The 12,538-nt window shown below is 48.3% G+C and overlaps 1 protein-coding gene across 9 annotated transcripts in view; it reads right to left on the bottom strand.

Moving 5' to 3' along the window:
* Positions 1–12,538, bottom strand: part of PLEKHA6 (pleckstrin homology domain containing A6) — a 133,636-nt gene that overhangs the window by 85,508 nt on the left and 35,590 nt on the right. Inside the window, exon 1 of one of the 9 annotated variants that reach the window (XM_033092249.1) lies at positions 10,446–10,521. The exons of the other annotated variants lie outside the window; for them this stretch is intronic. The gene's annotated coding sequence lies outside the window, so the exon portion shown is untranslated. Of the gene's footprint in view, positions 1–10,445; positions 10,522–12,538 lie in introns of those variants that run through there. 9 annotated transcript variants of the gene reach the window in all.

The raw sequence follows: 12,538 nt of genomic DNA, 5'->3' as shown, positions 1-12,538 counted from the left end.
CCAGGTCCCCTACCCCTCCCCATATAGTCCATGATCATACATCAGTCACTCATTCCACAAGTATTTGTGGAGACCTACTATACCCAAGGCATGCTGGCCCCGGAGCAAACTCTTTGAACTAGATTTCTAGAATAGGTAAGGGTAGGATGAGGGTTCTTGGCCTTCTCTAAAAAATCCAAATAATGCTATCACACTCTGCAAATCTGCCTGATCTCTTTTGAAAAACAAATCCTCAAGCCAAATCTGGCCCATGCCAGGCAGCCAGGCACCTGGAAGTGAAGCAGGAAGCCATTCCAGGGGATCTTGTGGCTTCTCCTTTGTGCCAAAGAACTGGGAAGGGGAGGAGGTCCAGGCTCAGTCACTCTGGGCTCTCTGAATGGAAAAGGCTGTTGTTGCAAGGCAGAATGTGGGAGAATGTTAGTCAGAGACCATGGCTGCCTGGATGACCCTTGGGAGCATCCAGAGTAGAAAGAGTCAAGCCACATGGACAGGAGAGTCCATTACATAAAGCACCACTTAGTGGAAACCAAAGGCATTGAGCTCTCATTCGGACTCTACAGCTAGTGTGCTGTGTGCCCTCAGGCAAGATACAACCTCTCTGATCCTCAGGTAGCTCATCTGCACAGACCCTCAAGGGGGCAAGGAGAGGAGAAGAAGCAAACTGTGCCCATGCCTGCTTAAACCCTTAAAGGATTAAATCCATTCTCCTGGATAGAGCTGCCAAGGCTCTTCACAAGCCAGCCCGCCTTCCAGCTTTCTCCCCTGGGATCCCTGAAGGGTTCCCTGTGCTCTGGCCCCTGATCATACTGATGTATTTCCAGTTCACATGCTGCTTGGTACATCTCAACCTCTGGGCATGCTGTTCCTTCCGCTTGAGCTGCAACCCTTCCACCCCTTCACCCTCCTTTAAGGTTCAGCACAAAGCTGCCCCCTACAGCCGCTCCTGACTTCCACCCAGGCAGGCTTCCTTCTTCTGTGTTTGCAAAGCATTCTGCACATCTAACCTTATTTTTCTTAATTCTTTGTTTACAAGTCTGTCTCTGCTGCTAGGCTATGAACTTTAAAGGACCATGTCAAATTCATCTTTCTTTCAACAAATATTTAGTAAATGTCTGCTCTGTGCCAGGCACTGATGAGTGCCAGGATCCAAAAGAGAGAAGGGTAGTCTCACAGTCTGCTTTCCCCAGTGCTTAGGCCAGTGAGGGCACCGAGGGCCCAGCCTGCTGCAGAGTCAGGAAAAGCAGACACCAGGAGCTGCCCTGGGCTCTGCAGTACAGACTCTTCCTTCTCTCCTTTAGCAGGAGACTAAAGGATATGGGGAAGAAGAAACTACAAACATAAACCATGGCCTTTTCCTGAGCACTTCACTTTACTATGTACTACCAGGCAGGCACGTTGTCAGTATTTCAGAAACACTGTTTTTCCTAATTTTCAAATTAACTCTCTGACAAAGGCCTTCATAGATGAGAACAGTGGTGCCCAGAGAGGTTGGAAAATGTGCTCGAGGTCATGTAGCAGGTGGCAGATAGGACCTCAGGTCTGTCTGACAGCCTCCTGCCCTTAGTCCCATGCTGCCCGATTTAAATACACTAACAGATGAGCACCTGTGTGCCTAGACATCTTTTTTAAAAGGAAGAAATAATGATCTATTAAACTCAAGGTTCTAAATGGTATGACTTTAATCCTAGCTGCCCAGACAGCCTTCTGGAAATTCTCTGTCCTCTTCCTTTCCATTACAACAGCAGTTCCCAGAATCCTAATGAGCCAGGCTGGCTCCCCACCCAGCCTGGGGAAGCCAGTGGGACTGCTTGTCAGAGTGCTGCTATCCAGCTTTTGCCATCTTCAAAGTGTCATTAGGCCCCTGCAGCCTCAACCAATGTCTCTATTATCCAGAGCTATTAATCCCTGGGATTCTGCCCTTAACGGGGAGATAGCAGATAATGGGCGTCCTGTGGCCTACAACTCTACCAATCACAATCACACTTCTCAGATGTGCTCTTCCACATTTTCCTACCAAGCATTTTTCTCTCAAAACCCAGTTGTGGCTACTGCCCATACAAACCCCTCTGCCTGGGCTTAAAGAGCTCTTTCCCACCATCCCTTACTCCTTTCACTCTTTTCTTCTGCAACCCCCCTACTCGAACCAAGCTAACTGGCCCTGGGGATTTTGTAAATGCCCTTCCTGTACCATGGAGTGTCGTTGTTCCAGTGCAAGTTCTATTCCTTCTTCCCATCCTAAATCTAAATCATCTCTTCCAGGAGGACCTCCCTGAAAGACCATGACCAACCCTGTTTACCCTTTGCTTTGCATTTCCTTGGAACTTAATACCCTCCCTGCATTTACATTGGTCAGAACCATTTGTTATATTCATTCATTTGACAAACATTTACTAATGGTTTACAACCATGTGCCAGGCATTTGTTTTGTGTCTACTGTGTGCCTACCACTGTGCTAGGCACTGGATATTCAGCACCCTCAAGAAGCTTGCCTCTTGGGCCAGCCCGGTGGCTCAGGCAGTTAGAGCTCCATGCTCCTAACTCTGAAGGCTGCCGGTTCGATTCCCACATGGGCCAGTGGGCTCTCAACCACAAGGTTGCCGGTTCGACTCCCGCAAGGGATGGTGGGCTGCGCCCCCTGCAACTAACAATGGCAACTGGACCTGGAGCTGAGCTGCGCCCTCCACAACTAAGACTGAAAGGACAACAACTTGAAGCTGAATGGCACCCTCCACAACTAAGATTGAAAGGACAACAACTTGACTGGAAAAAAGTCCTGGAAGTACACACTGTTCCCCAATAAAGTCCTGTTCCCCTTCCCCAATAAAATCTTTAAAAAAAAAAAAAAAAGAAAAGAAAAGAAAAGAAAAAGCAGCAGCCTGCCTCATGTGAATCACCTTCAGGCCCTTTCCTGGAAGGCCCGCCTCTGCTCTTAGACTGGGAGGTCTCCCATGGACCATTCCCTGTTTGTTCCATCCTAGCACCTGACGTTTACAAAAGATTTACTTTTGCAAGGTGCTCATTTTACCTGCAAAGTACCCCTACAAGGTAGGATGGAAGAGGTTGTTACTCCATTTGAAAGATGAGGACACTGAGGCCCAGAAAGATGAAGCTGTCCCAAGGGTCCCAGCTGATTACCAGCTGGGTCATCCACAGAATTCAGGCCCCCTGACTCCCAAGGCGAGTGGCTTTTGCCCCACACTCTACACCATGCAGATGAGGATCTTCAAGAGCCAGGTAGGAACCTAAGTGAATGACCCATTTCTCAACCTCTGTCACTGCCAATGGACGCTGCACAAGGAAGAAGGCTGAAGCAAAAATTGAGAACGTCATAAAATGCTATGTAACTGGAAAGTTTGAACAAGTTTGTCCTTATATTCCTGGCACATAATGGACACTCAATACATAATTATCAAATCAATGAACGACTTACTAGAGAGGCACACGGCAGAGGGTATGAGCTAGCTAATATCAACAGCTATTTGAGTGCATGCTTTGTGTCAGGCATAATTCTAAATGCAACTCATTTCATCCTCACAATATGCACATGACTTTTGAGATGGCTAGGAGCATTATCATCGCCCTTTTGCCGGGGAGACAACATGGGGTTAAACGCCCAAAGGGGCAGGACTTGAATGGCACCTGGAAGACTGAGCCCAGCACTGTGCTGCAGACCACTAGCCAAGTACAGGTCGCATGCTCCTGCTATCGGGATGTCACTCAATTCTCATTACAAGCATGCTGAATGAGTGTTCTGGTGAGTGCTGAGTGAGGACTGAAGTCACACTTCTGCCCTGCGCCCCAGGTTCTGCATGAGCCTGCATGAGTCACCTGGCTTGAAGGAAATGTAATAAAAATCCAGCTTGGAGGGGTTGGCTGTGTTTTGCCTGCACGAGGACTTCATGAGCCGCCTGCACTGTCCACATCCAAGAGTCCTGCTACTCCCCATGAGCCTGTCTCTAAAAGAGCGGCTTCTCTGTGACCTGATTGTCACACAGGCCTGGGAAGAGCCAGGGCTATAAATTATGAAGGTGAAAGGAAATTTCTAGCATCTCGACCGAAGCTGAAGTAAAGAGCAGGGTTAAGGAGGATAGAGTCACGTTTTTCACTGAGACAAAGACATGCTGAAAAGATTTATAAATAGGATAAAGACGGGCCTCAGTGAGTGAATAACCCCTTTATGGGACGGGATGGGAAGGGCGGGGCTGTGCAACTCCAGGTCTGGCTATGTTTTGACGCCCATTAGAAAGGATGCTCAGACAGGAAAGTCTCAGCACCAACAAGACAGAAGTGGGGGCCAAAAAAGAAAAAAAGAACAAAGAAATAATCTTCTCTGATGTTGGGTTTCTCTAACAAAATCTTAACTGGGAGGGATAAGATTCAGAAGAAGGGATTTGGAGCAGGAGAGACCATCCCAGAAATCACAACAGCTGAAGATTTTGTGCCAAAAGGTGCTAAATTGGAAGTTGATGCTGATCTTAGTGCTTCTGTGTGAGCTTGGGCCAATAGCTTACTAAACTTTCCACAGATTTCAGCTTCCCCACTTATTAAACGGGTATCGTGTCACCTGTAGATGTCTTTATCCTCTGGCATAGGGACTGTGTTAGGGTAAAGGATACCAGAGACCAGATGGCTTGGAGTTATTTAGAGGAGAGGAGATGCAAAAATGCAAGATCTGATCGGAGGTCTGGGCTGTAGCCAAGCAGGAGCCACCTCCAGGTTTCCTTCAGCTGCCCCAACTGCAGGCAGAGAGAAGCAACTGTTTTGATTGTCTTAGAGCAGGTGGGAGATAGAGAGGACATGCCTCATGCACCTTGGATAGGTGACATCTCTGCCCAGTTATCTGAGTTCAAATCTCTGGAATCAGCCCACAGAAGCTGAATGGGCGGGGGGGACCCCATGGTTTAAGCAATACAGAGAAATGGAAACTGGGTTTAGAGAGCTGGCAGAGGGAGAATGCCAAGAGATAGGGTGGCCAACTGTCCCAGTTTGCCCAGCACTGAGGGGGCTCCCAGGATGCAGGACTTCCAGTGCTAAAACGAAGAAAGTCCCAGGACTATCAGGACAAATTGGTCACCCTAACGAAGGACTTACACATGAAATAAGCCTGTGGTTTGCCAAAGAACCTGTGGGTACCACATGAACTCTTCATGCTCAGAACTATTAAGAGCTCAAGTCCCAGAGTTGGGAGGCTGAGCGCCTCCATGCCCATCCTGGTGAGCCCTTGGCACACATGTTACTGTGGGCACGTCCCAGCCCTGCTGGGCCTTGGTTCTTCCAGAAGCTCTGGGTAAGTTTACCTTCCCAGCTGGAAGATACAATCCTGTTAGAAACTAATTGAGATTGCTCGGGACCCTGAGCCCTGAGAAAGGTTTTTCTTGGTGAGTTCTTAGTGTAACCTGTTAACAAACCCAGGAGGAGGCCACAGAGCAAGATTCTGCTTCCTGGCTATCCCCAGAGGCCACTTAGCTCTGCAAAGATCTCAGTGGCCAGGGGAAAAAAGGGGTGAAGTATGGGCAGAGAGAGAAGCAAGAACAGCCATTTCCATGCTTCTAACACCAAGCACAGCCAAGCTGCCATTAATTTATAGACTGGACAGATCAGAGAAACGGGCAGTGCCCCATTCCTCACCCTGCCCAGCCCCCTCCTAAACGAGTCCAGCACAGTGAGTTTTGCCTGGCTTGAATCCACTTCATTTTCCCCTAAGCTGCTTTGTGGGGCAGGCTGCTGAGCACTCAACGTGTCCAGTCCTGCTGTAGCCGACTTTCTCTACGGCCAAGGGCAGGCTCCTGTTCCATGCTCCTTCTGCCAGCTGAAACAGAGCCCGGGCTCAAACTGGGCCCCTGAGTTCATGGAGACCAGAGAGCATGAGTGGATAGTCAGCTCCTGTGTCCCTTAAAGGCAGTCTGTCCTATTCTAGAGCCAGGGACAAAGAGCACGGCTTAGGAAGTCAGGATGGAGAAAGCGTCTCCCTTCTGCCTCTGCCAACTTACAGCCATTTCTTAATTCAGCAAATATTTTATTAGTGACCCCTGTTCACAACACACTGGTGAAAAAACAGAGGCGACTGAGACCCAGATTCATAACCCAAGGAGGGGCAGGAGGGCACAGAGAGCTGAAATGTACATATCCTTCCAAATGCTCACCCTAAGGAATATGTGTGTGGCGGCCCAACTCTGTCCCCACGCATCTATGAAAGTGAGCACATGCAAAGAGGGAGACAAAAGAGAAAGAAGGGAAGCCAAAATCCTGGTTAATACACAAAGCAGAGCTCTGTGCAACAGATAATCAAGCTTTACTTCAACTTAGAGCACGTTTCTAACAAGCAACTTTTGCCGCCCGAGCCCTAAATCCAACCCCTAAGGTTCAAACTAGCAAATGAGGACGATCTACGGAGAGCTGTAATCAAATTCCTTTTCTTTCTCCTTGACTGGTTCATTCATTCATTCATTCATTCCACATTTCATGAGAGCTTTCTGTGTGCCAGCACAGAGCTAGGCACTGGGACTCGGAGAAGTTCAGTCTGAGTCAGGTCCACTGTCCCCATCATCCCTGTTCTCACTGTGTGATCCAATGGGTCCCAGCTGTGCACCCTTGAACTCTGCTCACTACCTAAATTCTGGGGCCCTACCTAGCTTAGGCCGGGAATGGTCCCAGCAGAAGCCCACTCTGCACTGCAGCCTCTGTAGTATGAAATTATGAACAAAGCAGCTATTTGGGTTTCTGCCTCTTCCCATTCTCTCCCCTCCCCCTTTTTCCTCTGCTGGGATGGAAACTCTGCCACTCTCAGCTCACATGCTCAAGTCACAAGGCTGAGCTCCCAGCAGAATAAGAAGCTCAAGGATATAACAGGCGGGAGCCCAGTGAAACAGAAATACAGCATTTCATTTAGTTTGTTATGTACCAGTCCTTTCTTTTCTTTTCTTTTCTTTTTGTTTTTTTTTTGATGCCTAAGAAAGCAGTTCCAGTGCTTCCTGTTTGCCCAGCACTCCTAGCTCTCCCTCCCACCTGGCACCGAAGCCTCGCACCCTATTTATCCTTAGCTCCATTCCTTGCTGTATCTCTCTGAAGGTCCACAAATGGTGTCTTATTGTCTGTATTGACCAGCACGTGGAGAGTTACAGGAAATAGCAAGTGATAAGGAGCTAATACAGAGCAAATGAGCTCAGTGCCTACCAGTCTCTCTCTCTCTCTCTCTCTCTCTCTCTCTCTCTCTCGACCCCTTCTCAGAAACCCTTCCCGCCTGGAGTGTCTGGCCCACTTCGGCCAAGGAGCGTGCCGGGAGCCCTGTGTTTGATTGGCACCTTCTCTGCCCGGGGAGGTTGCTGTGTCTAATTATCTAACTGCAGATTTCTGTCTCTGATCTGCATGGGCAGATGGGCAAGCAGCTGTGCCAGGCCCCAGGGGACCGCAAGCTCCCAGGGCGGAGGCTCGTCCACCTGGCTCTCTAGACCTGAGGCCTCACGGGGCCTCCTCAAGGGCAAGAGACAGCCTACGCCTCCAAAAGGGAAAAATACAAGAGCAAGTCTAAGCCAAACCCCACGTCCTCCCAGTGCCTCCCTGCTGCTCCTATTCCTAAGGAAAGGACAGAGCACATATCAGAGAGCCAGGGTGGCCGGTTTCCTTTCCCAGTGTAGGCACATCTTCTGACTCGCTCTGGATTTCAGATAGCAAGTTCTCTGGACACAGCTTCGTCATCCTTGAAATTAGGGCTGGAGCCCTAACTACTTTGAGATGACCTTGACTGGGATGAAAAGGAAAGAAACTGCTATTAAATGCTGCTTGAGCCTCCTTATTGATGGGTCTTGGAATAAGTACTATAGCATACAATCCTACATCTGTGACATACGGTCATCTTTCAATTGTCTGCTGCCACTCTGTGTGCATTCTCGCAGTTAGATATTTTGAGTGCTATGAGCAGATGATTCAAAATAACAGTGCCAGGCACTGTGCTGAGCTTTTTGTTTATATTATCTCAGCTAATATTTCATAACACTTTAAGGTAAGTGGAGACACTGATGCAGAGAGAAGCTAGCTGACTTGTCCAAAACAAAACAACTAGAACGTGGTGGATCAAAACCCATACTCAAGCAAGCTGACCTCAGTGCTTCCCTCTAACCTCATGTAGTGAGTGTGTGTGTGTGTGTGTGTGTGTGTGTGTGTGTGAAGATTAGGTAGCTGATAGTGGATATGACACAGGGGTGGGTATACGGCATAGTCAGGGAAGATCGGTGTCTGAGCATTCATCTGATTAAATGTGGCTGAACTGTATTTCTAGGCTAACCGGAAAAGTTATCTGGACTGACTTGGGCTCTGACTCATTCCATCAGCACAAAAACTGGAAATTTGACTGAATGAAGACACAAAGGACTCTTTCCAGGGCTCCCACCTGGCATTTACGGGATGCCTGCCTCACCAACCCACAGAGGCCAGGACGGGAGGAGTGGAACCCCATTGCCATGTGGGCTTGGCCTCCTCAGCAACATCTCCCAGGGAAAGAGGCCGCTTAGTAAGTAAGAGATCACTTACTGTGGGATGAAGGAAGTAACGTCTAATTAGAGAGCGTCATTAATAGGTAATTGGCCTGTAATGAATTAATGGATCTAGGCAAGTTAAAAAAGAAGAGATAGCCAGACATTGTGGGTCTCCTGATAGATGTACACACCACAACCCAGGGATTCTTGCTTCCCACCCCCAAATAAATAAATTAAATGAACCTGAATTTCATTAAGCCTTTAATCTAACCACTCATATAGGGACAGTGGAACATATTAGGTGATATGATGAGGATGCAATCAGCCAAATCCAGAATGCTAAAAATTCTACAGGACAAAAGACCTGGTTTCTTCAGCAAAACATTGCAAGAGAGAAAGAAGGAGAAAAAGAGTATCTATAGATTAAGAGTGACTTAGAACTTTAACAACCAGTCACAATATATAGATTTATTTGGATCCAAATTAAAAAGAACACTAGGGAAAAACTTATACAATTATCAGAGAAATATGAATAGTAACTGAATATTTGATTATATAAAGAAATTATTGATTTTGTTTAGGTGTGATAATGATTTTTTAAAGTCCATATCTTTAAAGATGAAATGATAAGCTGTTCAGGATTTGCTTCAAAACAATCAGAGTGTAGAAAGGACTGGGATTATATCTAAAATAAGATTGGCCATGAGATGACTTCAAAGCTATTGAAGCTGGGGTGCAGAGGGGTTATTACAGTATTCTCTCGACTTTTATATACGTTTGTAATTTTTTTAAATGAAAATCAGAGGCTCCATTATCATCACTATGGTGACATAAGCACAGTGCAGTAAAGTCCTCCAAGCTGGCCAGGCTGATGGCTCTGATCTCTGGGGCTCCCATCCTTAACAGCATGATGGGAGAGGACCCCCAGGATGCTTTTCCCTTTCCAGCAGCTCCACTGCAACAAGTTAGACCTCACTTTCTATGGCTATATCCTACTCGGGCCTTTGACAGAGGTAGCGCCCTCTTGAGGTCCCACCAAGAGACAGTAGTGGAGATACATTGTCTTCTGCGGTGAAATTCCACACACCCCTTCCTCTCCAAACCATCCTGGTGCAGAGCTAAAAACTAAGAGCTTTTCCAGCCCCATATTGAATTCAGCCTCTCATTACCCTAGGATCTGGAAAAGAACTAGAATCATTGCAAAGCAGCATTTGCAGTAGCTGGATCAAATGCCTGTTGCCGCAGTACACAAATGATGTATTGTTGTATTATACATTTGAAACTTATATAATCTTATGAACCAACATCACCCCAATAAATTTAATAATAAAAAATTTAAACATGAAAATAAATAATTAATCAATTTTTTAAAATGTCTGTTGCCTTTCTGCCTCTATTAGGCACCAGAGTGAAAATGGGGAGGACGGGAGAAGGAAGAAGTTGTGGGAAGGACAGGCCACAGAAGAACCAAGGACCCAAGCCCACACTCTAGCCCAGCCCAGCCCAGCCCAGCCCAGCCCAGAGGCCCAGGCTACTACCAACCCCACCTTGGGCAAACAGCTGGCACCTCCCAGGTTGGTCCTTCCCTTAGCACTTTCTGGTGCTGCCGATCACAGAGCTCATGGGAAAGAAGAAAAGACGGAGGGAGAAAGGGATGAGAAATCAGAAGGGAAAGGGAGAGGACTACAGGGTATCGGGAGAAGTCCTTGGGAAGGGAGGAAACAGAGGGGAAGAGTACCAGACCTAGCACATTGCAGAGCTGAAGATATAATTTAATAAAGGAAAGAGAAGAGAAGAAGAGGGAGCAAGGGAGAAAGAAAGCAACACTAAGGCATGAGGGGAGAAAGATGGAGTGGGGAGCGTTAGAGACCCCCAGGAACACATAACCAGAGTGACTGCTTGGCAGCCCCACACCTCCACAGTCCCCCAGCCATTCCTAGCCCAGTTTGCTCAGAAGGAGTTCCCTGCCCTTACCAGCCCAGGAGGGGTCTGCAGGCATCAGCTGGCAGACACACTTCCTGGCCCAGACAGTTCCTTTCCTACCTCCTAGCAGCCTGCTTCTGGAAGAGACAAGTGGACTGATCTACCTGCCTACTGAGGGGCTGAGTGCCGGAAGGGCGGCTCCACCTCAGACCAAGTAGCCAATCAAGGGAACCAGAAGGAGTCTGCCCAGAGCCCGCCCTTTTGGGGCACAATGCTGAAGGGGACACAGGGTTAACTTAGTATTCCTCCAAGGTGCCTGTTCCATATTCATGCCCATGCTGGCGGTCACAAGATGACCACCTCCCACCTCTTCACACTCACTGACCTTCAGGGACCACAGGACCCAAGGTTACCTCAGAGTCAACCCACGCAAGCAACAGTCCTCACCCTTAGGCACGGAGGAAGCGGGCCAACAAGTCTCTCTCCGGCAGTTGAGGAACCCAGTGACTAATTCCAGGGCCCTCCCAACTCTGAAACTCAAATCCTGGCTCTGCCACTTGCTGGCTATGTGACCTAAGGCAAGCTACTGACTGCCTCTCAGCCTCGGTTATAAAGTCACCAGGCTACTGTCCCTAAGTCTGCACCTCCAGAGCCAAGGTAGCACACACAGAAGGAAAAGTACTCTGGGCTCACAGAGAAGCAACGCTCTATAAATACAAGGTATCGTTACCATAAACGAGAGTTCCTGCCACACCTAGGAAGGAGGAGGCAGGTTTCTGTAAGGTCATCTGAATAAGGAGAAGGCAAAGAACAAACCAAGCCAGAGAACACCAGGCCCCCAGGCCTCGGGCTCCCTGCCCAGGGGATCCATCAGAGGGAAATGGAAAATGCTGCAAGGAAGAGTAAGGAAGAAGGGGACAGACAGACAGGGCAGGGAGTCATGATCTGGTCCTAGGATTTGTATCTGTGGGTTGATGAGGTTTCTCTAATTATCCGGAGCTTGGCCCAAACAGGGTGGCTGGGAGCAACAGGCAAGTCACACCCAATGGCTCCTTCTCTTCACTGTCCCCCGGGAAGGTGGGGGCAAGTTGCAGGAACTTCCACAGGGAATAAGGGCTGAAACTTAGGCCTCCAAGAGTTCTCGGCCTCTCCTCAGAATAATAATATTCATAATAATCTCTGGCATTTGCCTAGCTTTTTATACATGTTGACGCTTTTCCCTGCAGCTTCACAAAGCCACAGGAGGGAAGCCTCATGACTGATCCCTAGTCCTCAGCTGACTAACAGCTGCGGCTCGGAGGAAATAGTGACCATCTTAGGGAACTGGCGCTGACACTCAGAACCTGGCTCTCTCTTCCTGGGCAGGCCAGGCTTTGGCCCTCAAGGGGGCTCAGCCCTGTTCTGCCGGCTGGAAGAAGCCTCCTTGATCCTACTCGCCAGTCCACCTTGCTTGGGCTACCACGACTAAGCGCTAGCGATCCACTGCCAGATCAGGCAAGTTCCCAGGCCTCCAGGTTTAAAGGCAGACTGTTCTATAGCAAGCCCAGCGTTTCACTGGCAATCCATTCCCTTAAAAAACTAAGAAATGTCCTCTCATCTTGCTCCTGTTAGACAATGACTTCTTAATCAACCTATTTAAAACTGTATGGTCCCTCTGAGGTTTTGAGATCTGAAGAGGTCCAACTTTGGGCCATTTCTCTCCAGGTCTTGAACACAAAAGGCCAAGAGTAACATGATGCCGGCTATGGTAGAGGTGGATAAGGAAGAGAATCCTTGTTCTCTTCCCTAGAGAACCTTCCCTAGGGGCAGGCCTGGGATGGGGTGAAACAGGCAGTGTGGTCTGGACATGCTTCAGCCCAGGTACCCTGAAGAAATTCCCCTGAGGCAAACCTTCTACATTGGGGAACTAGACAAAGGCCATAGCTTATACAATATCCATCGCAGAGGGAGGAGCCAGGCCCAGCGTCAAAAAGGTGAACTGGAAGCAAGGCCCCCTTTCATCTTGTACAGTGAAATCTTAAGTTTTTGTGCTAAGAGAGGGAGTTACTCAGAGACCCTGACCATCCAAATAACTTTTCTAATAAGATCACCATAGGAGGTGGGCTCTGGGCCTGCCTTTCTAGAGTTGGTCTTGATAAAACCAC

The sequence above is a fragment of the Rhinolophus ferrumequinum genome, chromosome 22, assembly GCF_004115265.2.
Source record: "Rhinolophus ferrumequinum isolate MPI-CBG mRhiFer1 chromosome 22, mRhiFer1_v1.p, whole genome shotgun sequence".
NCBI lineage: Eukaryota > Metazoa > Chordata > Mammalia > Chiroptera > Rhinolophidae > Rhinolophus > Rhinolophus ferrumequinum.
The sequence above is the reverse complement of the archived record's forward strand: the minus strand, read 5'-3'. Positions and strand labels throughout refer to the sequence as shown.